General features: G+C 36.9%; 1 long non-coding RNA gene and 1 other non-coding gene across 3 annotated transcripts; both read right to left on the bottom strand.

Annotated features, from left to right (window-relative positions):
* Positions 1-12,017: 12,017 nt before the first annotated feature.
* Positions 12,018-17,432, bottom strand: LOC149537910 (uncharacterized). Of its 2 annotated transcripts, none has more exons than XR_016355934.1 (3): positions 16,592-17,432; positions 16,298-16,395; positions 12,018-14,509 (listed from the first exon to the last, which is right to left on the bottom strand). It is a non-coding gene; the product is annotated as an uncharacterized LOC149537910 (long non-coding RNA). The 2 variants fall into 2 exon arrangements; XR_016355933.1 differs by lacking the exon at positions 12,018-14,509 and adding an exon at positions 14,808-15,952 and having other exon boundaries at positions 16,592-17,431.
* Positions 16,738-16,821, bottom strand: LOC149537911 (small nucleolar RNA snoR8a). The gene has a single exon (XR_016356600.1). It is a non-coding gene; the product is annotated as a small nucleolar RNA snoR8a (small nucleolar RNA).
* Positions 17,433-23,262: the final 5,830 nt, after the last annotated feature.

The raw sequence follows: 23,262 nt of genomic DNA, 5'->3' as shown, positions 1-23,262 counted from the left end.
GAAATTAAATTAATTTCTTATAAAGTCATTCAATTTAAAGGTGACTTTTTATTTAATTAATTTAATTATTAATTACAAGGGAGTAGCTTCTAGGGTATGTATTAATTATTGGAAGGACGAAAGCCTCTCGTCATTTAATTAATTATTGCTAGAGAGGGATTTCTAAAGAATGCATTAATTATTGGAAGGAGGAAGCTTCTAGCACTTGCAATTAATTAATGTTTTAGTTCTTTTCTAGAAGGGTGAAGGAATAGGATAAATAGGGGTGAGAGTGTCATTGTTTAGCATGGGATTATTGTATCGGATAATTATAACTTGCATTTGATAAGAGCTTGGATGTGTGAATCGCACTCTTTTTTGGCAATAGGGGACGTTCATTCTCTGTTGTAACATTCTAGACGTCATTCCCTTGGGGTTTGGCCTTTGGAATTCTTTCTTATTGGCTTCATTATCAGGCAATTTAGTTGCATTTCCGGCTACAGGCAGATTTGATATTTTGCTCATATCTTCTTCCCTACTTGTCCGACGCTTATGCCGCTTTGAGGGAATGGTATTATGAAAGTAGTGGACTGATTGAAGGACAAAGTATTGTAGCAGCAAGTTCGAAAGCATGGGCTGGAGTATTATGTCAATACTGCTGAAGTAATTAGTGAGTTGATAAATCTGCCATGTATTTGGTTTTATGAATTCTAAAAATAACATTTTATTACCAGCCGTTCATTTCCACTTTGCATATTATTGTAGTTTATTTCTTGTTTATGTTGTATGATACCAATTCCATGCACGAAACACAACAAACAAATAAACGTTTGATTTTCAGAGTTATAAGGGGTTTTAAGAAGTTGAATGCAAACTGTTTGACATAATTCCTTTGAGCAATTTGGTTTAGTTTTTGGGGACATCCAAGGGTGCCCATTACAGTGGTATCAGAGCTTGATTACAAAGTGTTTCACGAAGTTATAACCAGTAGGTGCCCATTTTGTAATGATCCCATGTTTTAGCTTTCACGTTCTCCAAAGTCTAAGTGGAGGATAAGAAGAAATTAAATTAATTTCTTATAAAGTCATTCAATTTAAATGTGACTTTGTATTTAATTAATTTAATTATTAATTACAAGGGAGTAGCTTCTAGGGTATGTATTAATTATTGGAAGGACGGAAGCCTCTCATCATTTAATTAATTATTGCTAGGGAGGGATTTCTAGAGAATGCATTAATTATTGGAAGGAGGAAGCTTCTAGCACTTGCAATTTAATGTTTTAGTTCTTTCTAGAAGGGTGAAGGAATAGGATAAATAGGGGTGAGAGTCTCATTGTTTAGCATGGGATTATTGTATCGGATGATTATAACTTGCATTTGATAAGAATTTGGATGTGTGAATCACACTCCCTTCTTTTGGCAATAGAGAGCGTTCATTCTCTGTTGTAACATTCTGTCATGTCTCCATTTTTTGGTGACAGTTCGATTTAATTAATTTAATTAATCTGGTTGTCCAAAATAATGAATATTTTATGAGGACGACTAATTAATCATTTTAATTAAAGAAATAAATGATATTAAGTTAATTACTTATAAAGTTATCAAAAAAATTAAATATTAAAAGATAAATTTATATTTAATTAATTTAATAAAGTGACTTGGATTATAAAATATTTAATAGTCACTTAAGAGATAAGATCAAAATTGTTCTAGAAGTCTCTGGAGAAGGTGGAGAGAAAAGAATAAATAGGCACCCCAAGGCTCCATTCGAATCAAGCAGTTGTTTATCTTCCTTTTGATTTCAGATTGTGATTCAATCACAGGTGCATTGTGGAACCAAGGGTTTTCGCAATTGTCACAGTTGGCCATTGAGAACGATAACTCTCAATAGGTACGCAATTTTGAGGGTGTGAAATATCATCTGAATTATTGCAGATTAGAGGTGACGTTTCAGTCATTTCATCATGGCGTTCATTCATGGCTTAAGGCCAAATTTGTGGAGGATCATTCTGAGGATGGATATTCGAAGATTTACGCTTTGCAAGGTTTGAAGTTTATTATTTTCATCAAGATCTATTGGTGAGAAGATTAAGGAGATTTCTTTAACGTTTATATAGAAGGTTACAGTGAGAACAGATCGAGATTAGAGGAACGAGCTCCAATGGACATCAATTGCATTAAAATGCATAATCTCTGTGAGCAGGCCGGCTAGAGCTGGGGACATTCCCTGCACCATCATATTAGTGGTCGGGCTTATTACTGTCATGGATCCACAGCTATTCCTGGTTTTACTTTGACTCGATTTAGAGACCCGAATCGCAGCAAGAGTGGAATCGGGATCTCACAATCTTCCAGCGCTCCAGTCGGGCATTATATCCGAGTGTTACTGTACAGGGCAAATTCATTACAGCAAGATAGGAAATCGAAAGATGGCAATCGTCTTGAAAACCAAAGGAGCAGTCTGAAATATATTCATGACTTTCGATTTATGAAAACCGAAACGTGTCAAACTAAAGGAGTCAGCGGAGCCAGACATAAATAGGAGCAGATTTGCATTATGGTCTCCCGATTTTTGCTAATATCACTGCAGGAAAAAACGGAGTTATCACAAATAGTAAATAACGACTTTATTTGTCTTTGCGTCCAGCTATGAGCTTGGACCCAAGTTTGAAGGCCTGCGATCAGACTAAGAGAGGCTATGTGGGAACTTTACAGCCCCTACAATAATTATTTGATGGTCCACGCTGCCCTTAATTGGCAGACGTCTATATACTGGAGGCAGCAAACAGTAAGCTGAACACCGTCTTCAGCATCGGCACCTCAATCGGCAAGTTATATAATTCAATTGTTCATAGTTTCTTGCTGTCTAAATTAGTGTATGAAATTGGGGAAAGTTAGGAGCATATATATTAGATCTTGTAACAGATCCAATAAGATCTTCTCTTTCTGAATTCTGTCATTAATTATTGCGTAAGGATTGGTCTTGTTTCATTGCCAAGTACTTTGATCATTTTTCAGTACAGTTAATGTTACAGTGAGGACTGAACTTGTTTGCAAACTGTTTGACGTAATGTCAAACCCCTGAAGTAATAAGATTTTGGTGTTGGAAGTAGTAATAATCCTGTTAGGGTCATTTCAGTGGTATCAGAGCTTGTTGGCTAACTGTTTGACAAAATATCGAACCCTTGAAGTTTTAAGATTTTTGGTGCTTAAAGAGTCAATAATTCCGTTGGGGTTATTTCAGTGGTATCAGAGCGGTTTTCCTTGCCATCCTGTGGGGTGAGAACCGAATTACACGAGTGATCAGCACTCTACTTCAACCAAGATGGACAGGTACATCACAAAGTCTCCGAGGACACAATCTTGGACCATTAATAGACACAGTATGCAGAGTCGGAATTGTGGAAAGGAGAGCTATTCAGACATTCAGGATGAGCTCAGAAAAATCAGACATAACATGTCTGAACTGTTGGTTAAGCACCACCGTATGATTGACAGGCTGTCCGATCCAGCTAAGGTGAATAAGTCAACTGGATTTCGATTTGGAAAATCTTCTCGCAAAGCCTTGATTGATACAGTGGGAGATGTTACTAGGAACCTTAATGAGGAGTTCGAGAAACAAGTGTGCAACCGGTCAGAGGTTTCAGTTCGGTCACAGGAAGAAGTGGTGAAGGATATTACGCTGATGGATAGTAACTGTCAACTTGATACTCAAGTTGAGACAGTTGAATACGAGTTTCCCAAGGGTGTTGTCTCAGGTACTCATGGTAGTTTGGTTCCGACAGTCAATGATTACAGTGAAGTGAGTTCAGATGATGATAAGGATGTTGATGATGAGATACCAAGTAGAGATGAGCAAACACTGAGTATTCATGATTTTGCTGTGAGAGAGTACCAGGCTCAGTTAGATGCTTCGTCACATGAGGATGAGAATGGCAGTACTTCACATGATTTGTCCAGCCAGCTGAAGGTAAGCAAAGATAGTATTGTGGCTTCTTTATCTCATCATGACAGGATGCGGGAGATGTTAGAAGAGCACACCCAGATGATTCAATTACAAGGAAGACATAAGGGAGTTCAGGCAAAATCTTCTTGCTGTGACTTACATGCAATTGGTGAAGGAATGGGAACGACGAAGTTGAGCTATTTACATCTTCTATCAGATCGTGACCATCTTCTAAGCCTTGCCAAAGACTATTCAGAAGCCTTGAGGAGGAAGGAGGAGGAAGTTGTCAAGCTTTCTTGCGAGCTTGAGGAAACTCGAGCAACTTTGGCATTACCGGACTGGGAGAGACATGGAAATGAGCATGGCATGGAGCTGGGCTTAGTTTCATCTTACATGCCTGACATTCAGCTCCCTGCAGCAGACGGATCATATATGGTAGCTGATAATGTTACGAGTTCATCTTGCATTCACATCCAGGATATAAGGACAATGTCAAACAAATATGAGGAGTTAGTTGGTATTGGTCACATTACTCAGGTAAGTAGTTTGCTTGAGTTACCAGTTGTTCCTTGTTTACGGATATGGACTCAAGAATGTTTTAGCAGCGTCTGGGATTCAATTGACTGGAGAACACTTAATGGTAGCAATGATTGTTTAAATACTATCATGGACTAGATTAGCAGAATACCCGGTGTTGTCTTTCTTTGTGCCAACAGCCTGACCGATGTTGGTATTGGTTTTTATACACCGTTGTTGGGTTTGGTTTATATATGTAGACGACCATTCTTGCTGAAGGGTGTTGAAGATTTTTCATATTTGGAAGCATGTACAGATGAGTCCCAGGATCGTTTTGGCCTTGATGACATCCGGGAGAATGAAGTGAACAGTTTTGAAGATTCAGCTTCCTTGACAGTTTCTTTAGGTACAGAAGAGCTTGACAGCAGAACTACAGATTTTGACACTCTGGCTGTTGATATGAGTTTTGGAGTTGATTCGAAAAATATGGATGGTAATAATCCAGATACCAGTATCTTTGAAGATACTCCTTTAGACAATGCGTCAGAGGGAGTTTATAGAAGACAATCTAGCCAGAGCCATCATGTGATTAGCCAGTTGAAAGTTAGTGAGCGAGACATTGCTATCGCTTGTGAGCATTTTGATACTGCTCGTCAGTTGTTGGCTGTTACTGGTTGGGGTTCTTCTATGACAGATGAGTCCAGCGGTGGTTACTCTTCTTTGGCAGAGATTCATGCCTTGAGTGAAGCTGTTCGGATTTTGAAGCAGGATTATTTACGATTGGTAGCCGACCGTGATCACTTGGTTGAGTGGGGGAGTACAGCCTATGAGGCACTCTTGGATCGTTAAGAGGAGGTGAGTGAGCTTTCCCAGGAGCTCATAGCGACTATTGAGGCTTTAGAGGACACACGGCAGGATCTACAAAAGTCGCAGTTTCAGTTGAAGGAGGTGACCGTGGAGTTGGAGCATTTGCGGTCAAAACCAGCCCCAGACCCAATTCATTTGTCTATTGAGGTGGTTGGTGGTGAGTACACTCCTACAGTTGTTACTGAGGAACATGTTACACATATTCAGAATTCGGTAGTAGCTGGTTCTAATGAGTTGGTATACCGGTAGAGTCAAGTTTCCAGATTGATTCTTCTCAAATAGTTGATAGTGTGGTACATATGAGTATGCCACCCTTACAGGAGGACCAGTTGTGGTGTAAAGGGGAGTATGTTAATGTTTCCTCATATAATTTTTACTGCACTGAACCGTTCATGAAGTATTTGCTGGATAGTGCATGTGTTCATTTGGACTCGCATAAAGTGACAGAAGGTGTTCTCATCCGAGATACTAGTGTTATTCGCGGATTGGTTGAGAAGATTATAGGGGTCCTTTCTACTATGCTACCTCACAAGGATCTCGAGGAGGGGTTTGTTGAGCAGAGTGTACAGGGTCCTATCCGACCTACAGTCACTCGGAGTCAAAAATTGGAGCCATCTGTTGATTCCCAGTTCAGTGATGATGAGCCAACAGCAGAGTTTGGAGGTTCTTATCAGCGTTATGCGGTAGGGTACGCTCATCATTTTTCTTTTGACACAGAGAAAGAAGATTATATTTCACGCAGATGTAGATTGGCTCCAGTTTCTTACCATCCATTAGGGGATAGATTGGCACCATCTTTTGAAAATAAAATTGGTAGTAGCAAATTACTCAGCCTGCAGCATCGACACACCCGGAGCAATTTTTCAGAGATTGGATTTGACGGCAGTGATTCAGGCACCTATGGCTGTTGTCATATTTACAGTGCAGTTGGGTGCAGGTGTCATTTTGACAGGGGTTTGAATTTTGATGGAGTTGATGTTTCAGTTGGGTTGAGATCTACAGAAAGGTTTCTTCTACCGACATCTACAGTTGGTTTTCAGATGATTTCATCAGAATTGTCAGTTGTTTGGGAATTGAGTACAGTTTTTCAGCTGTTGGTAATAATGTTTTCTCCACGAGAGAATGGTGCGGATTGGGATGATACACAGATTTACATTTGGGATCCAGGTAGACTGATTGGTTCATGTTTCAGCCATTGCTTGGGGACAAGCAATTTTGGGAAGGGCGAACTGTCATGTCCCCATTTTTTGGTGACAATTCGATTTAATTAATTTAATTAATCTGGTTGTCCAAAATAATGAATATTTTATGAGGACGACTAATTAATCATTTTAATTAAAAGAAATAAATGATATTAAGTTAATTACTTATAAAGTTATCAAATAAATAAATATTAAAAGATAACTTTATATTTAATTAATTTAATAAAGTGACTTGGATTATAAAATATTTAATAAAGTCACTTAAGAGATAAGATCAAAATTGTTCTAGAAGTCTCTGTAGAAGGTGGAGAGAAAAGAATAAATAGGCACCCCGGGGCTCCATTCAAATCAAGCAGTTGTTTATCTTCCTTTTGATTTCAGATTGTGATTCAATCACAGGTGCATTGTGGAACCAAGGGTTTTCGCAATTGTCACAGTTGGCCATTGAGAACGATAACTCTCAATAGGTACGCAATTTTGAGGGTGTGAAATATCATCTGAATTATTGCAGATTGGAGGTGATGTTTCAGTCATTTCATCAGGGCGTTCATTCATGGCTTAAGGCCAAATTTGTGGAGGATCATTCTGAGGATGGATATTCGAAGATTTACGCTTTGCAAGGTTTGAAGTTTATTATTTTCATCAAGATCTATTGGTGAGAAGATTAAGGAGATTTCTTTAGCGTTTATATAGAAGGTTACAGTGAGAACAGATCGAGATTAGAGGAACGAGCTCCAATGGACATCGATTGCATTAAAATGCATAATCTCTGTGAGCAGGCCGGCTAGAGCTGGGGACATTCCATGCACCATCATATTAGTGGTCGAGCTTATTACTGTCATGGACCCACAGCTATTCTTGGTTTTACTTTGACTCGATTTAGAGACCCGAATTGCAGCAAGAGTGGAATTGGGATCTCACAATCTTCCAGCGCTCCAGTCAGGCATTATATCCGAGTGTTACTGTACAGGGCAAATTCATTACAGCAAGATAGGAAATCGAAAGATGGCAATCGTCTTGAAAACCAAAGGAGCAGTCTGAAATATATTCATGACTTTCGATTTATGAAAACCGAAACGTGTCAGACTAAAGGAGTCAGCGAAGCCAAACATAAATAGGAGCAGATTTGCATTATGGTCTCCCGATTTTTGCTAATATCACTGCAGGAAAAAACGGAGTTATCACAAATAGTAAATAACGACTTTATTTGTCTTTGCGTCCAACTACGAGCTTGGACCCAAGTTTGAAGGTCTGCGATCAGACTAAGAGAGGCTATGTGGGAACTTTACAGCCCCTACAATAATTATTTGATGGTCCACGCTGCCCTTAATTGGCAGACGTCTATATACCGTAGGCAGCAAACAGTAAGCTGAACACCGTCTTCAGCATCGGCACCTCAATCGGCAAGTTATGTAATTCAATTGTTCATAGTTTCTTGCTGTCTAAATTAGTGTATGAAATTGGGGAAAGTTAGGAGCATGTATATTAGATCTTGTAACAGATCCAATAAGATCTTCTCTTTCTGAATTCTGTCATTAATTATTGCGTAAGGATTGGTCTTGTTTCATTGCCAAGTACTTTGATCATTTTCCAGTACAGTTAATGTTACAGTGAGGACTGAACTTGTTTGCAAACTGTTTGACGTAATGTCAAACCCCTGAAGTAATAAGATTTTGGTGTTGGAAGTAGTAATAATCCTGTTAGGGTCATTTCAGTGGCATCAAAGCTTGTTGGCTAACTGTTTGACAAAATATCAAACCCTTGAAGTTTTAAGATTTTTGGTGCTTAAAGAGTCAATAATTCCGTTGGGGTTATTTCACATTCTAGACGTCATTCCCTTATGGTTTGGCCTTTGGAATACATCTCTTTGTACTTGATTGCAGCATTTTTAGAATTAATATAATTTCAGCAGTTGGTTCAACTTTTGGGCATTCCTGGGTGTCCATTACAATAAAATTGCTAGTCTCTTGGGAAAGCCTACGATAGTTGCTACACAAAACCTTGATAAAAAAAGGTGATTTCTTTTGCCCGAATTTGTGTTGAGATAGATCTAAATAATCCCCTACTGGATTCGATGGAAATTTGTTTGGGATCTTCATAATGGATTCACCAATTAGATTATGAATCTCTACCTTTTCGATGTTGGTTTTGTCATGAGTATGGCCATCTCCTACAACATTGCCCTAAAGTTTGTAAGGGAGCTCATTCCCCCTCTTTGGCACCTCCTCCTCAAGGTAAAGAGGACAAAGGGAAAGCTCCCATGATGGTTGAACCTCAAGGAAAGGACAAGGAAGGATTTGTGATGGGTGATTCTCTTTTTTGTCAAGTTTTGATATCTAAACTTGAAAAGGTTGTATTTGAGATGAATAAAGGTAAAGATCTAGGCCTAGATGGCTTCCCTGTGGAATTCTTTCAAGATTTTTGAGAAATTATTAATATGGATCTCTTAGAGGTGGTTAAGGAATCCCTTCATACTAAGCAAATGCTTCGTGCATTGAACTATACTTTACTGACTCTTATCCCTAAGAAAGGTGGTGCTAACAATCTTGATTCCTTTTGTCCCATTACTCTTTGTAATATTGTGTACAAAATTATCACCAAATTGATTGCTAACAAACTCAAGATATGCCTTCCAGTTGTGATTTTAGAGGAACAACGTAGTTTTGTGGCTGGTAAACAAATTCTTGATGGAATTGTTATTGCTTCTAAAGTTATTCATTCTATGCATACATCAAAACAATGTGCTATGTTTATTAAGTTGGATATGGCTAAGGCTTATGACAGAGTCAAATAGAGTTTTCTCCAAAAGATCCTCTTAGGCTTTGGTTTTTGCCAATAGTGGGTGAACTGGATTATGAGTTGTGTTACTTCAGCTTCTTTTTCTATTCTGGTGAATGGTGTTCCTTCAAAGCCCTTTGGGACCTCTAGAGGACTTCGCTAAGGGGATCCTATTTCACCTCACCTCTTTATCATTCTAGTTGAGGGTTTGGGCCACTTTCTTAAGCTTCATGCTCATCAGGGTTTGATTCATGGATGGAAATGGGGTGCTAGCTTGCCTCTTTCACATCTTCAATTTGTGGACAATACTTCATTTATGGGACAAACCTGTCTTCAAGAAGCTAATTCTTTTAGGCATGCTTTGGATGTGCATCTTGCAGCTTCAAGACAGAAAGTTAATGAAAACAAAATCCTTCATTTTTTTCTTCAATTCTCCCCAAGCTATTCAAAGGCATATTACTACTATTTTGAGGTTTCAAATTGGGTCCCTTCCCTTTGTTTATTTGCGTATTCCTCTTACTGTTGGTAGACATCCTAGATCTTCCTAACAAGTTTTGCTTGATAAACTACGACAAAAGGTTAATCATTGGACTCATTGATGGCTATCAACTGTTGCTCACCTAACTCTATTAAAATCAGTTATTCAAGCCCTTCCTATTTACATGTGTTATATTTAAGCTGCTCCTATGTGTTTTCTTCAAGAATTTGATGCTCTATACTGTCAATCCCTTTGGAATGGGAACCTTTCAACTTCTAAATGGAGTCTAATTAAATAGGAAACAATGTGTAAACCTCAAAAAGAGGGTGGCCTTGGCTTACGATTACCTATTTTAAATGGACAAGTTCTCACTACAAAATATTATTGGCATCGATGTACTAACCAACATCAACTTTGAGCTCGTATTCTCACCCATAAGTATTTTCCAAATATTGATGTGGGTGAAGTTCACCGCTTTCCTCTAGAAGGGAGAGGATCCATGATTTGGAATACACTAAAATTTGGAGCTCAGTTGGTTAAAGATGGTTTGTTTTGGATTTGTCATTCGAAATCACAAGTTTTATTTTGGCTCGACTCTTGGGATGGGCACCCTCCTATTCTTACCACTCATCCTCAGTTACATGCCCTCTATCAAACTTTTATTGCTATTGGTTGGGACATAATTGATTTTTATAAAACAAGGTGTGTTAGAGGTTTGGCTCCTTCCTTTTGTTGGAAACACCCTTTTGAATGGCCTCCAAGAGGATTTGAGGATGACAGGTTGGAGTTGTTTCAAATTTTGCAATCTCATGAGCGTACTACTTTGGTTGGTAATGGTGTTCTTGCTTGGGACAACGAAGATTTCTCTGAAAAATTTTCAATGTCTACAAGATATGTTGAGCTTCTTCGACAAAGGTTGGGGGACATTTAGATGCCTTGGTGGAAGCAAGTCTTACTTTGGTTGGTAATGGTGTTCTTGCTTGGGACAACGAAGATTTCTCTGAAAAATTTTCAATGTCTACAAGATATGTTGAGCTTCTTCGACAAAGGTTGGGGGACATTTAGATGCCTTGGTGGAAGCAAATTTGGTACAAAATTTCTTGGCCCAAATGTTTTTTTTTATGTGGTTGGTGGTCCATAGCCAATGTCTTATGTGGGATAATTTATGCAAGCGTGGCTTCCAAGGACCCTCCATGTGTGTTTTATGCCAAACTAGTGAAAAAAAAACCTCTCATCTCTTTTTCCAATGCTCCTTCACTAGACATATTTGGCACTCTTGGTGGAATGTGTGGAACCAATCTTGTTGGCATGTTTCCTCACTATCAAAATTTTTTGCTCACTAAAGTAAGGCTCTTGTCAAAACTTCATTTCTTCAAGTTGCCTAGACTCTTGGACCCTCCTTTATTATTTGGCATCTCTGGTTGGAAAGGAACTATCGTATCTTTAAGGATGAGTTTTCAGAAGTTCCCCACTTCTGGTGGAAAATTCTCCATTCTTTGGGAGAAATTGTTTCTGCAAAATGTGACACCTCTAAGGCCATGGAACTAAGGGAGGATATTTTCAATAATCGTCTGAACATTCCCCTCTCACATGAAAAATTGCTAAGAAAGATGTGTAGACATCCCTTGCGAAAGACAAATAATGTGGGGAAATGGAGTGCCCCTTCGCAAAGCATTCTTAAAATCAACACAAATGGATCTTCCAAGGGAAATCCAAGCCTTGCTGGCATTGGTGGTGTTGGTAAAGATAGTAAGGAAGATGTTTAGTTTGTGTTTTCTATTTATAAAGGTCATCACACTAACAACATGATGGAGGCCATAACTATTTTGTCTATTGTGAAGAATGCTTGTGACCTTGGTTGGAGAAGGCTTCTCTATGAATCTGACTCACAAGTGGTGATACGTCTATTGAATCAACAACATTCTAAAGTTGTTAGTTGGAAGTTAGCTTTGATTGCGAACCGGATTCATAATTTGTGTACTTCTTTGGAGTCGATTACTTTCACTCATATTCCCAAAGAATGGAATAGTGTTGTTGATTGTTTGGCTAAGTGGGATTCTGACCATGTGTACTTGGAACATTGTTCATAAGACAACTTCCGATGGGCTTGTTCCATCAACTTGATCACTTGGTTGATCATGACAGGGCTGTTTGATGTCCTTTCTCTGTTTGTTCTTGTTTCTCTTTCAGCTTAAATAAATTTTCACCCCTCCTTCATTTGAAAAGATCAAGCACACAAAGACAGATTCAACTACCTCAAAATTGAAATGACATTAAATGGAAAAACAAATAAACAGGGGAACCTCTCTTGTGAATCGAAGTTCAGATTCAAAACATTTCTACAATAAACTCCCTTTGTCATCCCTACTCTAATTTAAAAATATATATGACCTGACTCTTCTCAAATCAAGACGCATTCAAATTTCAACAGCATACCGAAGTGTATTTAGCATTCTTGCATGCCCTGTCAAGATATTCTAATATTTTATACAACATACTAATTAGCATATAGCAAATCTCCACAGCCTAGCCATCTTCAGACAGAAATCTGGTTGATGCTTGTAGCACATCTCTCTTATGGTAACCAAATACCAATAGTTGCCATTGCTAAAACAGTCGGGTGACAAATTTAAGATTTCTTTAAAATTTAACACTATACCAATTGTGAAGGTTTTTCAGATTTTGCACTGAAAAATCTGCTGACACTGAAAAAAACACATGATATATTTCACTCAATGGTTGCATATCGAGGCACTTCGTAACCCAATGCTACTTGCGAAAGGTATGCATCAAGCTCATGTCTCACCTCTTTACTGTTGGGAGTACATTTACAACTCATCCCGAATGAAGAGGGTGAATCAATATCCATAATGTTCCTCCCATTTATCATTCAGATTATATATACTAACCATACAACTCAGTAAAGAATAGGGAAAATATATCAGATCTTCGGCTTTGGACAAGTAAACACATTACTAATTAAAAGCCAACACAAAACATACAATTTCAACTTACCATTGGTGAAAAATACAAAAATCTAATCATCTCTGTAGGTGGCTCTTCAGTCCAATTCATACATGCAGGAAACTTTGAAAAGCCATGCCAATCAAATTAGACTGCTAGAAGTCTAATGTTAATTTGAAAATTTATATGCAGAAAAGCAAATTTAAAAAATTGTCAGCAGATTTCTGGATTCATGTAATTCGCTCAATTTTAGCAGGACCAACTAGTTGTCACTCTTCGCTTCAAGAGTTAGTGGTGCCTTAAGAACTTCCGTCATTCCTAGAACTCATTTTATCTGGACCATCTATATTATGAAGATCTAAAGTCCCCCTAATCTAAAGATAGTTCCGCAAGCTCCAAAATATATATAGCCATCGTAGGCTAATGATTTGTTCACCTTGAAAAGATGAATGACCGACCAGTGATAAAGAGAGTATTTAAATCTTGACATTATCTACAGAAATAACAAGTTTTGATAGAGTTCATATTATATGAGTAAGTCATGCCTTGCATTATGAACGAGGACGAGGAATTTCATTCAAATCACCCCAACTATTGAAAGTTTTTAATATCACAAATTTCTTTAATTTATGTAAAATTGCAACTAGCTAATGATCTCATCAATATTATTTTTTAAATGTATAATATCTTTATTTCATTATTATCATATTTAAATTTTAAGAGGTGAAAACAGGGTGGAGCTACCAGCTTAGGGGAGAATCATGCATTTGTGAACAATCAACTCTCTTTTCCACCAAAATCAAATAATCCTACTAAACATGTTTATGAAGAAATATAATTTTAAATATTCAGGAGCTACTAGACCACAAGCTTTCTTAAATTTAGGAGCTAATTTTTTTAAACAGTTTCACAATACAAATCCATTGGACCGCTTCCCTTTTAATATTCCTAAAACAAAATATTTCTAATATTTCTATTTTGTAGAAGGAGATTCCAATTAAACCTTCAGTCCCCTCCAAAAAATTACCATGGAGATATCCACTCCACAAAAATAGAGCCCAAGCCCCCTCCCATGAATCGTCCCCTTACCTAAGACAAGTTAGATTGGTTAAGGCACATTCAAATATAGTTAGGTCAAGATCTAATCAAGAGAAGCTATTACAACAACAGAATGATGAAGCACATATTATCCTAAATTCCCAATCAAAACAACCTTACTTCCTCTTTTTCTCCCCTTTGCAGATCCACTGTAGTTACTATGCTCATGGCTCATCTAGACTTTAAATGAGAAAATACCATAAGTATAGCAAAAGAACTATATTGGTGACTTTACACTACACAGATCAAAATAAAGATGGAATTAGGTTTCACATGTAAGACACCCACATAAGGTAGTGGCAAGATCAAAATTTGAGTACTGGTTGAACTAGACTATAAGAGAATGTTCCCATGTCAGCAGTACTTAGCTTATTTTCGCTAGGAGTGGCTGCTTAATTTTTAGCAGGAAACTTGAATTTTGAATTTAAGCACAAAATATAAGCAACCACATGAAAACATAAGATAACATAAAAAAAATGACAGCAGTATATTTTCCAAATTCCCTAACCTCATTGCCCCGAACCCAAAACTGTTATACCCTTTACAACAGCTCCTAACACAGAAGTAGCCACTATACTCTTGAGGATGCAGTTGGGCTTGAACGATAAGACCACGGACCTATAAAACCTCTGAAATGCTCCAAAGCCATCTTATGTATTTTACCTTCCTCTGTGTATCAGACCTTGTGTGCCACACATTGCGAGGAAACCATTTAAAATGGTGCTCCAAGGTAGTATTTCATAAAGAGGAGCTTACTAAAGTATTTTAGTAGATCTTGTTGAGTTTTTCAAATTATTTTTAGTAGAAAACTCAGTGAACAAAAGGATTATGATTATAAATCTATAGTTTATGATTATAAATCTATAGTTTGTATCATTAGTTTTATTATTTTGCATACTTGGTCTAGTGGAATGAATGAATATATAATAAGTAATAAACTATTATTTGTAACTATTATTTTGTAAAAGAGATTGTTACTATTTCTGAAACATATGATTTAATTGCTTCACACGGCTTTCTTTACGTGAAAGCCCTGTGCAGTTGTTTACATGGGAGCCCTGCTCCTGCTATATGGATCCTGAAACCCAGCCTCTTCGAACAATGATTTTATGTCAATCAACCACTAACGGCCTGGCATTTCATGGATGCTCACATGGAAAGCCCACTACAAGTCACATTGTGGCATTTGGATTGACCAAGGATGGAGAACTTATTCTTCATGGCCAATGTTGGGACTCAGGGGGAACCAAGGACTCTTCATGAGGGGGAAGATGAGAATCACAATAATGAGACTAAGTGTACTTTTCAACGTAATGTCCAGCTTACAATGACAATCAAATCGAGTTATATGGATATTTTAGGGCACCTTAGGCTACATACTCAAAAGCTAAAATGCCAGTCAAAAAAAAATCAAATCTGATCTAGTCAAGTCTGGTTATGTGAATACCGTAGAGGGAGGCAGCTTAACCTACATACCTGAAGAATAACAGTTAGAAAATATTGCAAGATCAAAATCTACCGTTGGGATGAAGATTCAAGTAAAAGGTTACAGCTTCTTTAAGACTCATAGCATTCTGCCCAGTAGAGTGGTACTTCGCACTTTCACGGTCCCAAAACATTATTAATAACTTTTATTCATTCCAACATCCATCTTTAGCTTAGGATCTGTCCTTCCTTTGCAACAATTGAAAACTTCCTGAAGAATCATATCGGCATCGATACAGAAACCTATACTTTCTCACTTACAACGCTTTCACACGTTTAGTATCAATTAGATATTTTAGAATATCTCCCAACAAAACTATTATGTAAGCTATAAGTGAAAGGCCGTTCTTGGAAACAGCTCTCAGGCTTTGAGGGTCTCTCTTTACATTACAAGAAGATGATCTGTCAGATGATTTGATTGGGGTCATTCTGCCGCTGACTGCTACTGTATTGACAATCATCGGCTAGCCAAGCATCAAGGTTAAGTGTTCTTTGAAAGATTTCTTGTGACTTTCGTCTTTGTTCTCCCAAACCCCAACTCTATTTTCGCAAATAAAACATTATCTTCTCTAGCTCAAACAATACAGTGTGCCTTGTAATCTTGCACTCACTTGATAGGACCAGCATAAAATTTAGTGACCTTGCAAGAACAAAAAGATTTTGAAGTTCTGACTTGAGCTATATTATACTTCAATGTTGCCTGAATGATGAAATTATCTCGTATGCTTTAACAAGGTGAATATATGTCAAAAAGCTCGCAGTTGGAAATTGTATTCGACTAAAAGTACTGTTGCCATATTGCATAAGAGGTGGTCATAATGAAACCCTCACTGATTCAAAAGAATTAGAATAATAATAGCTGAAAAGGCGCCATTACATGCTAAATGATCTCTAACAAGTTAAAACTAATTCAAATTCATTGGTTACAACTGATCTCATATGCTACTCTCAAAATATCAAAGCGTCTGAGAATATCTTGTTGTACCTGGCAAACCCATTAGTCTGAAACCACGCAAAACGATTCACTCTCTTCCCTTCCAACCGAGTCAAACTCGACACACTGTCTCCATAGCCTTCGTTTCTCTGAGTGGATTACAGCTAATTTCGTTTTTTCAAAACTAATATGATGACAAAAATGGACAAAATAAAATGCATTTTTTAAGTGAATAACTATCAGAGAAACTTGACAGACTGCATCGATCGTCAAATCTCACTGACAATTGTATTACCAAGGAATTAACCTTCAAGCTTTAAAATTAGTAAGAGAAAAAATACTTACAATTTCGAGGCTCAACCCCAAGAAGCAAAATTTGACAAGGTTGAAATGCATTTTGTTAAGTTTCAAAACTTTGACCTGTAAATGCATATACTCAGACAAACAAAAAAGAGATGAAATATGCCAAAATAGGACAAATCAGCAAGGTTGGAGCTCATATTCTATGGGTGATTCGTGGTCTATCATGCCTTAGCATTCAGAACGAGGAATTTCTTTCTAATCATCGCTCCTTCAAAACTAAACCAAAAACTAGTTCTTTAAACCATTTATTAAAATTAAAGATTAGAGCTTACTAACAACATAGGAAAAAACTGTTATTAAGGTACGCGAAACCCTGATGTCATAGATTTACAGCAACAGGCTTAAACGCTCCTTTATTGTTTACCGTTGGGAGCAGAGTCAATTTTCGTTCTTCTGCCATTATCAGAATGAACTTAACCGTAATCTCTTACTCCCAACAATGTAACAGGGCTTACGGACATTTATACAGATGACATTAAAACTACTAAATATATTCAGTGAAGTTATGCGTAGGGCAATTCACAAAATCACGGATTTCCTCTGCCCTCCATCTCTCACAATGAACCCAAAATTTCTTAGAATGGCTTATTTATCACGAGTAAATCTTTCATGAAACCCTAAAAGGAGCTGTATCAGAACCCTAAACCCTAAACCTAACCCTAAAATTCAAAGGTCTTTTCGTAACGCCAAAATTCGTCGGTCCAGTTATTATAGTTTTCAATCATTCATTAAGTTTTGGGTCAAAAATATTACAGTGGGGTCAAATCTTCCACTCGGGAAGGATCCCATCTTGCAAGATCAAGGATGAAGAAAAGTATTATCTTCAAAATTTTCAAGGATATTCTTTAAATTTTTCGTTGTTGTAACAATTGAAATAATATGTTCATTTTCTAACTTATTGTTGTAACAATGAGTTAGAATAGTAGTTTCGAGGGTTGATTAAATTTTTTGTCCAAACATCAAACATATATTGTAAACAACCATTTACTGATTAGAGAAACATATTACTTGTAGTTTTGAGTGTAAGGGGTGTATCAATTAAAAATTTAAGGGAATGAAAAATATTACGAGGAATCAAGGTGATGCATACCTACAACAACTTATTAAACAAGATGAATCAAAAATTCAACAACATATACATGCATAATCAAGGTCATTTATGATGTACTCGTACACGTAAAGTAGCAAAAATAACTATTGTATTAGATGGTGTCTATATGCAAAAGAGATATATAGTGAGTTATGGAAATAATGTTACACTTGACATGGCCACCTCTGAAACTAAGGCCACTAAATCACTATACGTTTTGTGTTTTCACTAGACTGATGTTGTGAATGTCTTTAAGCCTTCTTTGGCACTACACATTCCTCTATATCAAAGTACTCTGTATCATCGTACCTGGTTGGGATATCATTTTTTACCAATTCTTTTATTCAAATGACAAATATTGTAGTTTTTTAGTGTTGGGCTTGAAAGACACGTTAGGAGGGGGCATTAGTGTGAGGGTTGGGGTCAGGGAGGGTGAAGCAATGCAACCAAAATTCTCTCACACTTCTTAAACAACTTGAACAATAAAAAACATGCAAAAGAAAATATTGCATATAAAGTGATCACAAGTTTTATTCTCGTGGAAACACTTGTTAGAGGGTGAAAACCACATATGGAAATGACGTCCACAATCTTCCACTGGTGCACTAATGAAATATGCTTACTTAGGAGCAATTGTAACACCCTTTTAAGGTGTACTTGGTTAAGAGCATATTTACCCTGATTAAAGGCTAAATACAAAGTTCTATTAAGAATGCCCTCTTAAGGGATTTCAGACTCCTTGTAAGAGCTCCTTCAATTCATGTTAGAGATTCTTCTCACCTTTTTAGAAGTGACATCATTAGAGGATTTAATTTGAAAACCTATTAGGCCTTGTCTTGAGATGGACCCAAGATTAAATGACTTGATTGTGACACTTCCTTTCTAATAGATATGTTTCATTATTTGACCATTAATCAATGTCTACATCAAACAAACTAGCTTTGCAATTCAACAACACTTCATCCATGAAAACTCAATTTCATTATTAATTTATATCAACTTCAAGTCGATAGCACATTTTTAGACAAAAATCTCAAACACTTCTTAAACAACTCTAACAATAAATGATATGCATAATAAAATAACACATATGAAGTGATCACAAGTTTTTTTCTCATGGAAACACTTGTTAGAGGGTGAAAACCACATATAGAAATGATGCATACAATATTCCATTAGTACACTAATGAAATATGATTAGTTAGGAGCAATTACAACACCCTTTTAAGGTATACTCGGTTCAAAGTATCTTAATCCCGATTAAAGGCTAGAAACAAAGTTCTATTAAGAACATGCTCTTAAGGGATTTCAAACTTTGTCTAAGAGCTCCTTAAATTCATGTTAGAGATCCTTCTCACCTTGTTAGAAGTGACATCACTAGATGATTTACTTTGCAAATCTAATTATAACATTTCCTTTCTAACAAATCTACTTCATTATTGACTATTAATCAATCTCTACATCAAATAAACTAGCTTTGCAATCACAACAATACTTATGTACATGAAAACTCAATTTTATCATTAATTTATATCAACTTCAAGTCGATAACACATTTTTTCATCGCCTTCAATTAAGTTGGCCTATCACTTATCTTTTTCCACTGACCGTGCCAAAATCCAAATTTGAAATATATAATGTTAGCCCTAAACATAGCAATTCAAGAACAAAACAACATCGACCATAAGGTTGATTGGTTAATTGATCCAACCAAACTGTTCATCCTACCTCTTATTCTTCCTAGCGACATCACTTAAATCCCTAATTTTCCATGCAAATCTTCACCTTAACTTGTGTAGTTGTAGACACACTTAGATACACCTATTTAGATGATAAATACATGATCATGCACCTTAACTCGATCTCCATAGAAAGATTCAACTTGTTGAACCTAGATACTAGCTATTCACTGATCGCCTGGACACTTATGCAATCTATTGATCTGACCTTTTAACTTCATCGGTGCAACTGACCCAATAACTTGAATCAAAACATGTTGCCAACAATGATAACATAACAATGCAACTATGTATCAAATGCCAACAATATCCCCCTTTGGTGTTGATGGCAAGACTTAGAAAAAATTGAAGTGTTTATTTACCTAGCTACATTTATACCCTTGACCATTACAAACAAAATTGTATATTCATTGCACTACTCGCAACATATCACTAATCTCCTTGTAGAAAAATTTGCATTACGTATATATCATTACTCCCCTTTGACAACAATGACAAAGGTAAACAAAAGTATGGCAAAAAATTATTAACAAAAGAGTAGCAAGAGTCATTATATTTTCCATTTACTAAAAATAACCTTGAAGTCATCCTCCAAAACCTACAAATCAATCTCCCATGTCTTAATTTTATCCTCCATAAGCACAATGTGTCCACTAAGTATGCTAAGCCTTCCAAGTTTCAAGAACAGACACATTTGGTACTACCAAAGCTTGATATGTTTCCCTCAAACCATGTTGCAAGTTGTCCAACTTAGGATTTAATAGGCTTTGTAACATTCTCTTTGTCTTCCTTACTCCAATAATGAGCCAATTTGTGATTCAAAGTGGTTACCTTGTTGCCAAAATTAGTAGTCAATTATTACAAAGGATCAAAATTAGCAATCAAAAAGTTGAGCTCTTTCTACACTTCAGCTTTAGCCTTCATTGTGTCCTTGGTAAACTAGGAATAATTGGATATGGTTTTCAATAGCTTAACACCTCCCCCGATTGTTGCCTATGTAAGGAAACTTGCAATAAAGAATATAACCGTTTCCACATAACCCATAATAGATCTGAAATAAACACGGAATTAAAATCCACATGCAAGAGAATAGACAACATACCCACAAAAATGTGACACAAGATATACCCTGGGAAACCCTCATTGAGGGAAAAACCCAACGTCCAAAAGCATCCATCACCATGTATTATTCAGCAAAATACCATTGTAATACAACCATGGAAGCCTTCAAAGCCATAGCCACAACCAAGCAAACTATGTGAACAAGCATGAATCCACACATCCCATGTCATGCTCCCAACCTTCACAAATGCTCTCTTGGCTAACTTGTCAAGCCTTGTCTCACTCACTCTTGTCTTCTATCTTCTCCTTGTCACTCTCTCACAACAACTACCCTTGTGGCTGCTTGTATAGTAGCAAGTCCCACAAAACCACCAAGTGGTATTACATAAACCATGTGATAAAACCATGTGCTACCTAACCCACTGACCCCACATTTAATATTGGGCATTTAATTCTTTTCTCCAATATTAAATAATTACATAAAATATTATCACAATGTTACAATACAACTCATCAAGTATATCCCATGGGAATCTTTACATCTTGCACATCCATCTAGATGCAACATTACATAATAAAATAAAATAAAACAATATAACAATATTATGCAATGTGTGCAACACTCATTATCTCAACAATCTCCCACTTCTTGTATACATTGCATAGGGTCAACTCGTAGCCACATAAATGAACAAGGGAACAATCCCTCCTAACACATCTACCATCATGGATCAAAGTACACCATGTGCTCCATCCTGGTACCCACAACAAATCAAAGTATCCAGCATCTCAAACATGAATGATCTCACCTCCTCTTATGCCATTGCCATTGGACATACATAGAAGCCATCCAAAGAGAAAGCCACCCAACCTGTCGCATTAGAAGATCATAAAATCCTATACCAAATAAAATGCCAACAAAAAAACTTGATCCAAAGGTATTAACATGTATATGTAGTTGTCAAAATTCCATAGTTGAAATAGCACCCACAACAAGTGTCAAACCCATCCAACTATCCATACCTTTAAAGGTATACCAAGTGAATCTTGTATCACTGACATATCCAATCAATAACCTAGAATTACAAGCCTTAAAAGCAATACTTGCCACCTATATACCAAGAAGCTTCCACTACAAAAGATAATGTCAAATCTATAACCAATCCACTCACATCTCAAAGAAGTGAATCCATGTAGTCTCAAGGAAATCCACAATACATAAACTAATATCTTGCAAGAACAACTCTGATAACAAGTCTCCAACAATCTCCCAAGCTCTCCACAACCAATAGAGGAAAGAGATAAAGGAATAACCATGTCATCTCTCATATGACATACATAAGCACAAACTAGTGATCACAATCTCTAACCAATCTCAAAACCAATGTAAGTGAAACCGAACATCCAGGAAGATAACCAAGACCAAAGAGAAACCATGCAAATCATAACCTATCGCATATCCTTCTACACACACCTCTAGATGTAAATTGTGCAAGTATGATCTCCTCCATAAAACCCCAACAAGAAGCCACAATAACACACAAACCGTACAATTTATCTAATCATGGATGTAAGCCTCTCACAAGAAGATCAAACTCATAAAACCATTCCTAATCCAAGGAATATGCCCAATATAAAACCATCTCCCAAACTCAACCAACATAACAACATATGCAAATGGAGATAACCAATGCTAAACCATCTCTCAAATGAACCCTTTAGAACTAACTCATGTACCATAGCTCAAGATCCATATCCATGAAAGACAAGCATAAATATAATGTAACTAAAAGAAACAATGGGCTATACCTCTCAAGTAGCAAACTGCCAAGTAGACTAAGAGTGGGGAATGAGAATGCTCATCAAGATATCCAAGTCTCCAACCAAGACTCGTCTAAGAGCAATCTCCTCTCAAATCCATATCAGGTGATTGTCCCTCGGACTTTCCTACTAAAAATATCAACCATCCTAACAAACACATCTGTAATCTAAGAGAAATCAGCATCACCACCGTCTTTAAGTATCCATGAGCACCTATAACCAATAAATCCATGCCAACTCCAAATGCAACATAGCAATATGATGAAGTATCCAGCTTATGATCAATGTACTCAATACCAAGAAACTAAACCAAGATCAATGTCAAAGTTCCAACCACGGCCTCAGGAATATAAACATGACAACATGATCTAACCATCTCAACCAAAGAGATAACATGCTCCATATGAACATAAATAACATGTCAAAACTCTAAATGTGTATCAAGAGTATACCATGGCATAATAATAAAACCATCCTCACACCAAGGATAACATGTCAAATGAATCATAAACCACACCTTTACCAAGAACCCTGTGAGTCCTTAAGATGCAACCAGCTCCACACACCATGAAGAAAACCATCTCCACATACCATGAAGAACCATCTCCACACACCATGAAGATAATCAAGAACTCCATGAGTCCTCAAAACCTAACCATCTTCACATAACATGAAGATAACAAGTGCACCATGCAAATGTCAAAGACGCTTCTGCATCAACAGGATCTAAGAGAAACCTCCAACATTTGCAAGCACTCAATAAATATATCAATGCCAAGAACTTCCACTCAATCATGATACCAAGTAACCCATGGCATCATAAAATCTATCTCCTACATGAAGATCCTCCAGGTCTACACTCACGCAACCAAACTGTCAGCACCAAGTGAAAACAAGATCTCCAAACCAAGAAGATACAAACCTAATCAGGAACTAATCCT

The sequence above is a fragment of the Cupressus sempervirens genome, chromosome 9 (genome assembly GCF_028749045.1).
Source record: "Cupressus sempervirens isolate cs-2001-9-10 chromosome 9, ASM2874904v1, whole genome shotgun sequence".
Classification (NCBI taxonomy): domain Eukaryota; kingdom Viridiplantae; phylum Streptophyta; class Pinopsida; order Cupressales; family Cupressaceae; genus Cupressus; species Cupressus sempervirens.
Note: the sequence above shows the minus strand (reverse complement) of the source record. Positions and strands in the feature narration are given on the sequence as shown.